At 38.1% G+C, this 10,935-nt stretch overlaps 1 pseudogene; it reads right to left on the reverse strand.

Moving 5' to 3' along the window:
• LOC100928313 overlaps window positions 1–1,775 on the reverse strand; it is a 28,807-nt pseudogene extending 27,032 nt beyond the window's left edge.
• Window positions 1,776–10,935: the final 9,160 nt, after the last annotated feature.

A 10,935-nucleotide genomic window follows, 5' to 3' on the forward strand; every position in this document is an offset into this window, starting at 1 on the left:
TCTTAAATCTTTGGAATGCAACAGTCACATGAAATTTGGTATCAATGCATTTAAAAATCATCATTCTCTACTTGTCTAAGTGCATATACTTTGTAAACATTCTCATAGATGGTGTTTATCAGATGTTCTTTGTAATTGCTCTAGAACTAGGCAAAGAGGTTTTTGGTCAACCTCATATTCTGGAGATAAAAAGGAAGTGAGGCAGTGATGATATTATTAAAGAGTGAATAATTTAACTAGTATTTCTTTCTCTGCCTTGAGGCTCCTTGGGCTGTGTGCACCATGCTTTTGCTTCTTTTTCACTTGTGAGACTTGTCTATCTTTGTATAATGAACACCTATGAATATATGGCCTCTGAATCTTTGGAACATAATGACTTGGAAAGAAGTCACTGAGCAAGTATAATATGTCCCAAATGGTCTATTCCTGTGACTTCTGGTTTGGGCAATAAGTAGCCCTTGGGAATTCATAGAACCTGGGTCAGAATGTTAAGTGACTTTAGGAAAACCCAAGTTTTTCCTTGATCTCAATGGCTCCAAGGTGATCAGGATATTTGGTTCTCTGAACTGCCATGAAGTGATAGTTGGGATGGATGCATATACGAACCCAGATTGCCTTTAGCAGCTAGACATTTGCTGATAACTTTACAATCTTTTTTGGTGATGCCCAAATGATGTTCTCAAGTGGTTCTTCCAAAGTGGACTACACTGACTCTACTTTTGCCAGAAGTTAATAGAGAAATAGATGGAATATCTAGAGCTGCTGCTGCTTAGTGCAATTCCTTACTGAGTGCTAAGAGGGAAAGGGTCCAGTCTTAGACTCCAAGACTGAACATCCTTTGTCAATATAGCACTAGAACCCTAAGGATGACTGCTTTAGTACCACATAATTCAGTTGGGGAAGTGTCTGGGGGACAAAAGTCAGGACAAAGATGGGTGTAAGTCTGAAGTGGGCTCCTTTCTGATGGAGAATAACAAGGCAAGGTAACACTGAAAACCTGGTAGGGCTTACTTGGGAGAGAGATGAGGTAATGTTAAGCTAAAGTCAGAAGTAAAAAGTGAGCTCAGTCAGATGAGTGAGCTGTGCCAACAGTATCCTACTTAAGTGCCAGGATTTTTTCCATTAAAAAACACCCTAGGAAGAATAATTAGGAATTATTTTGCCCAACTGTATGCCAATAAATTTGAAATTGATCAATATTTACAAAAATAAATGTTTCACAAATTGGCATTCAAAAATCCTTCATTTCTTCATCTGTTAAACAGGAGGCAAGGGGGAGTCATTGCAATTTGAGTAAGGGGGTGCGAGAGTGAGCGGTGATGTTTGGGTCTGAGCAGCAGTGGGTCAGTATGGGACTCAAGTACTAGTCATCTGGGAAGATCTGCTGATGGGGACAGAACTGCAGGCTCCTCTTTGGCCTGGGATTTCTCTATTGGCTGTTCCGTTGCAGACTTCACACTAGGCTAAAAGCTAGAACTGACACCCAGCTATGTTCTTGTGATCTGAGCTATACAGCTGCTGTTGCTTCTGGATTTGGCTTTCTAAGGTACAGTCCCAAGGGCTTGAGCCTACAGGCCTCTTTCCTCCTTGGTGTGTCCTGGATTTGCAACATAGAAGTTGGTAATAACTGAGGAGCTGCTAGCTGGCACCTGCCCCCGACCCCTGCATAACCTGATCTGGGACCCTTCCATGGGTCCCACTTTCAGGAAGCCTCTTTCTGCACTGAAGTCCTCACTGTGATGCTTTTGTTCATCATCAATCCCCACAGTCAGCATATCTATTTTATTTTCCTATGTTGACCTAGGCTGGAAAAATAGTCCACTTTGATGTTTTTCTTGGATTTCCCTCTCAGGATTTGGCTTCGTACATAATGTAGATCTGGAAGATTGGGAGGTGATGGAGAGTAGAAAGTCCTTTGTACATCATTCTCTTGCTGTAGACCTGTATGACTGTGGAAGGGTGGTAGTAACATGGGACAGAAGGGAGGATTTTGGGGAAAAGAGAATGAATTCTGATTTGGACACCTTGAGTTTGAGATACTTATGGGATCTGGAAAGAACTGTCTCAAACAGGGCTCTTGCAACATTCCAGGTGTCTTCCTTTGCTTATCTTTCCTGATCTGTTTGAGGCCAGCTCATTTCTTATTGCCCCTGCCTTCTCCTTTGATTCTCTTAGCTGTGAATAGACATCTTTATTTGGCATGTGTAAGGGAAAGCTATTTGACTTAACTAAAGATCTGTTGCTTCCCCCCAAAAAACCCCCAAGGTTTTGTGAGGTGTTACCTTGGCTCTGCCAAGCAGAGTTGGCTCTGGATAATATCAAGTTCTGTCCCAACCCCCCACTTGAAATTTCTCCCTTTATTTTTCTCCCAACTTTGTTAAACAATATTGTCAAAAACGGCCCCCATCTGAAGGGATGGGGTGAGTCCTCTTGCTTTGAAAATCTCATGAAATGATCCTTCTGGCACAAATTTCCCAAATCTCTCAAAGGAGCAGTTTCATTTGCAACAGCTAATCCTCTGCATTACATTAAGAGCATAGATCTTGAGGGCAACAGATTCCAGCTACAGCCCTCTGCTGCTCTCCTTATCTCAAAGGCTTTATTAATATCATAGCTGATCTCTTATCTAACTTGTTACTCTAGAGTGTTTTCAAAACTGGATTTTCCTCTAGTGCTTTTCAGAATCTTCCTGACAGTTTAATTTGACTTTACGCACTTATTTTTAAAGTTTACACTGTTACAAGTCTTGCTTTCAGTTCTATATAATCTATATTCCTGAATGTTCAGTAGTCTGGTGATCCATGACCAACTATACTGCAAACTAAGCCATGTTGATGGGAAGGGAATCGAGAAAAGCTTCAAGAATCTCTATCCTAAAAAGTGCTCTTAAACCAAAGTACTGATCTGAAAATGGGTTGAGGCTGAGATGGTCTGTCAAATGCTTTCATTGCCTCTCTATGAACCCCTTTCTCTACTAGGTTACACTACAGTAATATTACTCTGGCCTTTTCTGCTTTACTTGTGTTATACAGTCACCAGATTTCATGCAATTAAGAATCTAGTCTCAAATGGGCCTGGAATATATCTTGGTTTATTTTCCCTGTAAGTAAAGCAACTTTTTCCTTCAAGCAGTCTTGGCTGCTGCCCAAGAAAGTCAAATGTGCCAGGGACAACTTCTAAAGGCACTTTCCCATTGTTGATTAGACAAATTTCTCCAAATTCTTGCCATCATATCTTAAGGGGGACTATTTTTTTTTTTTTTGGAATTATCTGTCCCTAAGTATTGAGAGAGTCCAGTGTTCAGACTTTAATTAAAATTGGTTGCATCAATGCCTTTAAATGTTGGTTTAGCCTTGGGCTATGCAAAGATGGTTGAATCCTAGGTACTAGGATTTTTTTTTTTTTTCTTGTAGATTCTGGAATTTCATGTAATAAATTGAACGTGGAATAGAAGCAAAATAAGTTTTTGGTCTATAACTGTTTTAGGCTAGAAGGGAAATGAAATATAAAGAAATAATTGCTAATAGACCAAAGTGGTCACAATGAGCCATAGTACTTAGTTTCTTTGAAACCAAGATTGCTTCTTCCTATTGAGAGGATTCACCAACTATAGTTTTGGGGGGGGGGGGGGAAAAGGAAAATCCCTGCATTTGCTTTAGAGCTTTGCTATTCCTCCATTTTACAGGACTTTAAAGAGCCTAAAATCAGTATTGCTAGAATCACAATAAGATATGTATTAGAATATCTTTGCATTTAATCCTGAGGTTTTGTTGATCCTGGTGGTATTTCCTCTTAAGAAGTCCACCAATAGTGACTTGTTGTTGTTGTTGTTGTTCCAAAGCAAGTTCAAATCACTTTTCGATTAGATTAGGATAATCTTCAATTTTCCCATGAAAGTATTATCAATACCATGCCTTTTCTTTTTTTCACTTGAGAATTTTAGAGTTCCTCAGGCAATATGAATATGCTAAGTAATCTTTGTCATTCTTCTGCTTAGATATGTCTACCAGCACATGTAGATTCAGAATTGGGATTGACTTAGGGAGACTGGAAAATCTCATGAATTTATTGCATCCACCAGGTCTGCTGATGGCTTGCTAAATGAAGATATAATTAAAAGGCCAGTTGTAATTTCATGACACATTTATTAGGAGGTTCCTCTAGCATCTCCCTTCTGGTCAGGGACATGATCACTTAGGGCAGCTGGATGACACAATGAATAGAGCATCAGGCCTGGAATCCAGAGACCTGAATTTTAATCCAGTCTCCAAAACCTTGTCACTTAGCTCTTGTTTGCCTCAGTCTCCTTATTTGCAAAATTGGGGATAAAAATAGTACCTGCTTTACAAGATTTTGTGAAGATCAAATGTTAGCTGTTATTGCTATAACTAATGTTACTTTTTTTGATGCCTTGTTAGGGGGTAATAGCTGTAAGTAATGCAACCTCTGCCCCATGGTCTTGAAGATAAGATTTGGTGAGGTTACAACTGACATCCATGAGGGTGCCCCTCCATATGAGTTCTGACTTTCATTTAAAAGAGAGGGGGCTATACGTCTTTTAGTATGCTCTTTTTGGTTAGCAGCCAAATGGAAATTGTGTGTTCAAGAAAAGTGAAATCTACTCACTGAAGGGAAAGTGAGAAACGGGAATGATGAGACTGGCTGTGGCAACTACCCATGGAAGTTCGATCGTGTGGCCTTTATATAATTGACATAAAGATGTAGTCATACCAAGTTTTACTTGTTTTACTGACAGTTTATCATGTATATGTTGTAGTGAAATCTAGGTTAGGTTTGATCCAAGAGATTGACTAGGTCATGAAAGGAAATTGGTAAGCCTATATCAGAATTTGAGGAAAGTGATTAGTTATCTCCCCCCACCCCCTTGCCCCAATCAGAAGAATATCAATTGGTCTGATTTCTCACCCCATATCTGTGGAAAGTATGTGTCTCTTTAAATGGTCAATATCCATTTTCTTCATGATGTACGGTAACTAAACAGGTATAGCTTTAAACCCCATGTCAGCATGTGGATATTGTGGTTATTATAGATATGCCTTTTCTGGAGAGGGGACTCCTCTAGGTAAAGAGGATTTACCAAATGATAACTCTGTATAGTTATGGAAATGCATGCCAGTAGATCACTAATTATCTTCTCCTTCCTTACTGACCAGGATTTCTGATTCATTTAAACAGAGAGTTTGGTCAGAACACAAATATATGAAAAAGTATTGTTTACCTGTGTCAAGTTGTGTGCTTAGTGCAGGGGGTGCAAATGGAAAAATCAAGACCATCTTTGATCAGGCTAACTCAAAACTCCAATTAGGAGAAACTTGCCTGCAAAATGAAAGCAAAGTTGTATTTCGTCCATGTTGGATACAAGAACTAGTTTTATTGGAAGGGCAGATTCTTTGGGTCTGAAGGGTCGAAATGGAAGGGGCATGTTAAGACATTACTTCTGTCAAGTTGAATGAAAATAATGTTTGATTTATCATTCAAACCACGTGAGCAGTCAAGCTGCCCAGATGATTTCTGAGTGACGAGGGATAATTAGAGAATAGAAGTCAGAAAAGCTGTTCTGATGATACTGCAGAGAAAATTTGAGTTAATCCCTTGTCACTATAATCTTTTTCTCTAGTTCTATTTTATTAGAGACTTAAAATGAATAGACATCAGGTCAAACTCTTGATAGATCCTAATGATTGGTTCAGCAGATCAGCATAGTTCATGTCTTAAGGATGTCTGAGTGTGGTGAAGTTGGAGTAAGCTTGTAGGAGAGCTTCCCCAAAACCATCTGATCACATTCCAAGGGCTTCCTAGGAATATGATATTCCTTCTTGGTCCCTCATACTCTTAGAGGAAAAAATCTGAATTAAGTTATTGTAGTATAGGAGATGATCAATATAGGGTTGATTTCCATGAACCCTGGCTATCCATAAAGTGAGAGGCATAAGACATATCATTTTTTTTTTTTAATTGGGAACAATTTTTGTGAGTGATTTAGGCACAAAGGTAGTTGTTCCAAAGGTTTCAGATATTGACAAGGCTTATGTAAAGCTCAGTGTATTGATACCAAGATCTAAGAACTTACTAATTATTGGTGTTTTTATTTTCCTTAGCAGTATCTGACATTGTCAGAAATAAAAAAAAAATTGTCATATCACATTACGAATTTTGTTCATTTTGAATCTGTTATGTATGGACTTTTTTGTCTGCATTTATCATAACATGAGATTCTGTAGAAATCCATGAATTTGTTTCCTAGTATTTACTTTTTCTGAAACTATACAATAATTTTTACATTGTTTTCAAAGCTACTCTGCTTTCTATGCTTTCTTGTAAATGTTCTTTTCCTGGCTATGTACCTTTTTTGCATTTTTCCCCTCTTGACTCCTTCCCCCACCGTAAAGATGTATATCATTAGGTACGAGCAAATGTATATAAAACCAGTATAGGTTTTATACTAGAGGCAAATAACATTTGTTCCTTTGTAATTTAGGTATTTATAAAGACCTCAAAGTTGCTCTCAATGTTGCTGTTATTATAAATGATCTCTTGCTTCTGCTCACTTGCTCTTTGTTGTTTCATTCAAGGTTTTAGGACTTGCTGTTTGGGCTAAATCCACTTCCAGGCTGGGCTAACTCCACATCTCAACTTCTAAACTGTTCCAAAGAATGAGGACCAAACCCTAACTTTCATTAGGACTTATTGGATTATTTTTATTCCTAGCTTCCTGAAGTAATTACTCCCTCCTTCCCTGCCCCCCCCCTCCCAGGAATGACAATCTTGGATAGTGGTCTAAGTTAAATCAGATGACAACTGTTTAAGTCAGATATGTGCCTTGGCATAGCAGTATTTTTTTCAGTGATATAGATGACCTATGAGTGAAGTATAGGGTGACCATGGATGTACCTTTTCTCCTTTCTCTGCTTGAAGAGAGGGCCAGGTTTCCTGCAGACCTCTGCAGAGACATGTTAATATTAAATCTTTAAAGTTTATTCTCCACTTTCTCAGGATTTCAAGCTACAGGCTGGACTAAGATAAGAAAACTTGATGTTCTGAGTAATGCAATGAGGATGGCCTGCCCAGATAGCATTGTATTTTGAATGGTGTCTTTGGAAAAATAAAACTTATGCTGTTATGGTTTTATGAATAACCTCTGATGTCTAACCCATTTGATAAGACTTCATAAAATGTTGGCCCATGATTGCCTCCTGGATCATGTACTCCAGTAAACTACCCTGTGTAAATGTCCCTGTTCCAACAAATCGCAGGTCAGTTTTCAGTGTCACTATCTAGATTTCAGCTAAACAATACAAACTCATTACTGGGATCCCCTTGAAGAATTTCCACTATCACTGCATTTGAATGGGCTATAATTTCCTTGTCCCTGATACTGGATCACTTTTGTTTTTTTTTTGTTTTTTGTTTTTTTTTTTTTTTTTTGAATCTTTCTTGTTTGGGAGTGTGTAAGTTTTTTAAATAAGACTGTCAATATGACTATTGCTGTCATAATTTTCATTACATGGCCTTAGATTGGGCCATGTGGCCTCATTCAAAAGCTAGAATGATTATTTGATATGAAACTCGGTGTCAATATTCAACTAACAACTTGTGTAGTATCTGCACTGATGCTTAAGTGGCTATAGTAGCACATGATGTGAGAAGAAAATCTTGTTTGCCCTTCACTTATGGCATCTCTATCACTCAGATTGGTGTACACCATTTAAAGGAAGACAGTTTAAATTTTCATTGTGGATCAATTACCATTCATCAAATAAGTACCTCTTCTATATGTTTGGATGCCAAGGTAGCAATAATTATGCAGTGTACTTCTGTTTGCTCAGGTTGATTTTTTTTTTTTTCTGCCTGTGATATTGGCAAGTGACTAACTTTAATGTGTCTTCTTCCAGTGCTGATGAATGTTAGCCTTAATGACCTCCCCTTATTGCTTGAGTGAAATTGTTTTGATTAGTTAAAAATATTAAGTACTTAACATGTAATAGGTTTTGGAATAGGTGCTTGAGGACACAAGGGTGAAAATGATTTGTCCTTGAGGGAGCTTCATTTGAAAGGGTTTTCCCTTTCAAATATTGTGTGTATGTGTGTTCAGATGAAAGATAATCTGACTGAAGAAACCTAGCTGCTGAATGGAGGTAGTGGGAGAGGGAATGGACCACAAAAGACTTCCTCCTGCTGCTTGTTTAATCTAGAATAGTGATGAAGAGCAATGCATTTTGGGCATAGGAGATGGCCAGTGCAAAGGTGCAAAAACGGAGATGAGGTTGTGACATAAGAAGTTCAAGTAGCCTATGATGTTGGATAGCGCATGGAAGAAAGAAGACTGCTAAAGGAATCACAACTTCTAGGTAGGCCCTCATCACCTCACACTTGGGCTATTGCTAGCCTATTTGGGGAGGATGGAAGGGGTCTTGCCTGTCTCAAGTCTCTCCCCACCATAATCCATATCTTCCATTTAGCCACTGAAAGGATCTTTCTGCTCATGTCATTCCCTGATCAAATTCCAGTGGCTTTTTATTGCAAATTCAAAATGCTTTATTTACCATGTAAAGCTCTTTATGATCTAGCTTCCTTCTAGTTCTCTAGTCTTCTTTCACCTTTTTCTCCACTAAGTACTTTGACCCAATGACACTGGTCTTCTGACTTTTCCAGCAATAAGATCCTCCATCTCTTATCTATGGATATTATCTTTGCTTGCACTCCTTGCTTGGGATGATCTCCCTCTTCTCAGCTCTGTTTACTGATTTCTCTGGCTTTTAAATTTCACCTAAAATTCCATGTTTTACCAGAAGACTTTAAATCCCTTTTTTCATATCTTCCGTCTTTTAATTATCTCCTTTTATCCTGTGTAACTTGTGAAAGAAGTAGGAAAGGATCCCATCATGAATACCTTTAAATTCCAAGTAGAGGACTTTGTAAATAGCGAGTCACTGGAGCTGATTGTGTAGGGAAACTAATACAGTAGTATCTAGAACATACAGGACTTATGCTTTAGGGAAAAAATGACCTGAACCTGCTTTCAGTGGATGAGCTGCTGGAGGAAGCCTGGGTGAGAGAGTGATTCAGTGGTGGATCTTTCTCTGGTAAAATCCTAGAGTCCACTAGAGATGTCTCATCGTTCCTACTCTTGCTTTTGCTTCTTACAGTGTTAAGACTACATTTCTCACTTCCAGGGGAGAAGTGAAAGGTACAAGTGCCATAAATCTTTAAAACCTGTCCTTTTCTACCACCGACAATTCAATGTATAGCTTAAAAAGGTGCCTTGATGGCTTTTCTTTACAAGTAGAGCATATGATTTACTCAGTTCTTAGATGGACATTTTCAGACCAAAATGGATTTATCCTATCATCAGGCAGAGCTGGAAAATCTCCGAAGACCATGTTTGATGCATAACTTGTCACTGTCTCAATGGCAAAATGGAGTCACTTGTTATGGCTTGAAAATGTTATGTATGTTATGTATTTATATTATGTATATATATTATATGTATTATGTATATATTATGTATGTACATATAATATATATGTTATGTATATATTATATATATCATATATGTATTATATAAATTATGATATATATTATGTATATTAAGTAATATATAATACTTGTTATGGCTCTCACATCGGTGGCTAATTGCAAATAGCCCATACCTGTGTATTGGGTAAGGACAGTATCTATAAAGTACGGACTAGTTCCCTGTAGGGCTTCAGGATCAGTCAGAGTCAGGATAAATCAAAGTTCTTGGTCTTTAGAGGGAGAAGTGAAAGAGGCAGGCAAGCTTGCCACATGGCTTGCCAAAGATATATCCTAGATTCTGGAGTCCAGATTCTCCGCCTCATCCTGCAGGCAAGTGAGTGTGACCTCTCTCCCTCGGCCCTCCAATCCTTACCTACATTTACCTCACTACCACTTATTCAGCAGGTACCAATCATGAGGAGAGCCATCACATTACCATATTGTCTAAGTATATGCTTATAGAGCCATTATCTCACATCTAATAGATAATTATCCTGAAGTGCTCTGCAGTCGGATTCAAGCACACTTTTCAGAGTTTCAGGCCTCTACAAGTATCTTCTCTCAAGAATCAATTGTGTAGTTAGCAAAGCTTTGTAAATATCAGTGGAATGGGGGAAAAGGGTTCTTGTTCTAATAATAAAGGGAGAAGAATTGAGGAGGTGAGGTATGAGGAATTAGGTCCTAATATACTTCATGTTTTTAGTTTTGTCCTGGCTTCCTACATCCTTAGGATAAATGCATCCTATTAATATTGAATTAAAGTGGTACTACTCTGTAGATCATTGTCTTTTTTTTTTTTTTTTTTAAATCTGCCTTTGATTTGGACGTGGGATATCTTCAGATATTTGGAAGATTAAAGCAAGAGAAGGTTGCTTCAAAGGCACCTATTTCATTTCTTAATATAAGAAGGGCACAGTGTTATGATTCATTTTATATAAGTATGCGCATTTGTAACAGTTCTATAATTTGACTGCCAGTATACTTGTATATACTGGTATACTTAACACCAGTATTAGGATATCTGAACACTAGTTGTGGCTTGCTTGTTGGGTTTTTGGTGGTTGTTCTTCTTCAGATAAGATAGCATCTTTTAAATGAAGATCAGTGACTTTCCCTGGTCACTTACATTTTGCACTGATATTTCCTGAATCCTGCTAATTCTAGGCAATTCGACCACGTTTGAGTATGAAAGCAAAGCTAGTAAAACAAGTGGCCATTAAAGTCTATGAATTTTGAGCTGGAATGTAATGTGTCATTTTGACCAGACATTTGACTCTTTTGAAGCAAGTGTTTAAAATGGAAGGAGATGGCACAAAACACCAAGTGTGGTAAAGCTGCAATAGTTAATAGAAAATATTGTATTCCCACCCTCCCAACTCTATCACTTTCACAACTTGG

Source organism: Sarcophilus harrisii, chromosome 5 (assembly GCF_902635505.1).
Source record: "Sarcophilus harrisii chromosome 5, mSarHar1.11, whole genome shotgun sequence".
In the NCBI taxonomy this organism is placed as follows: domain Eukaryota; kingdom Metazoa; phylum Chordata; class Mammalia; order Dasyuromorphia; family Dasyuridae; genus Sarcophilus; species Sarcophilus harrisii.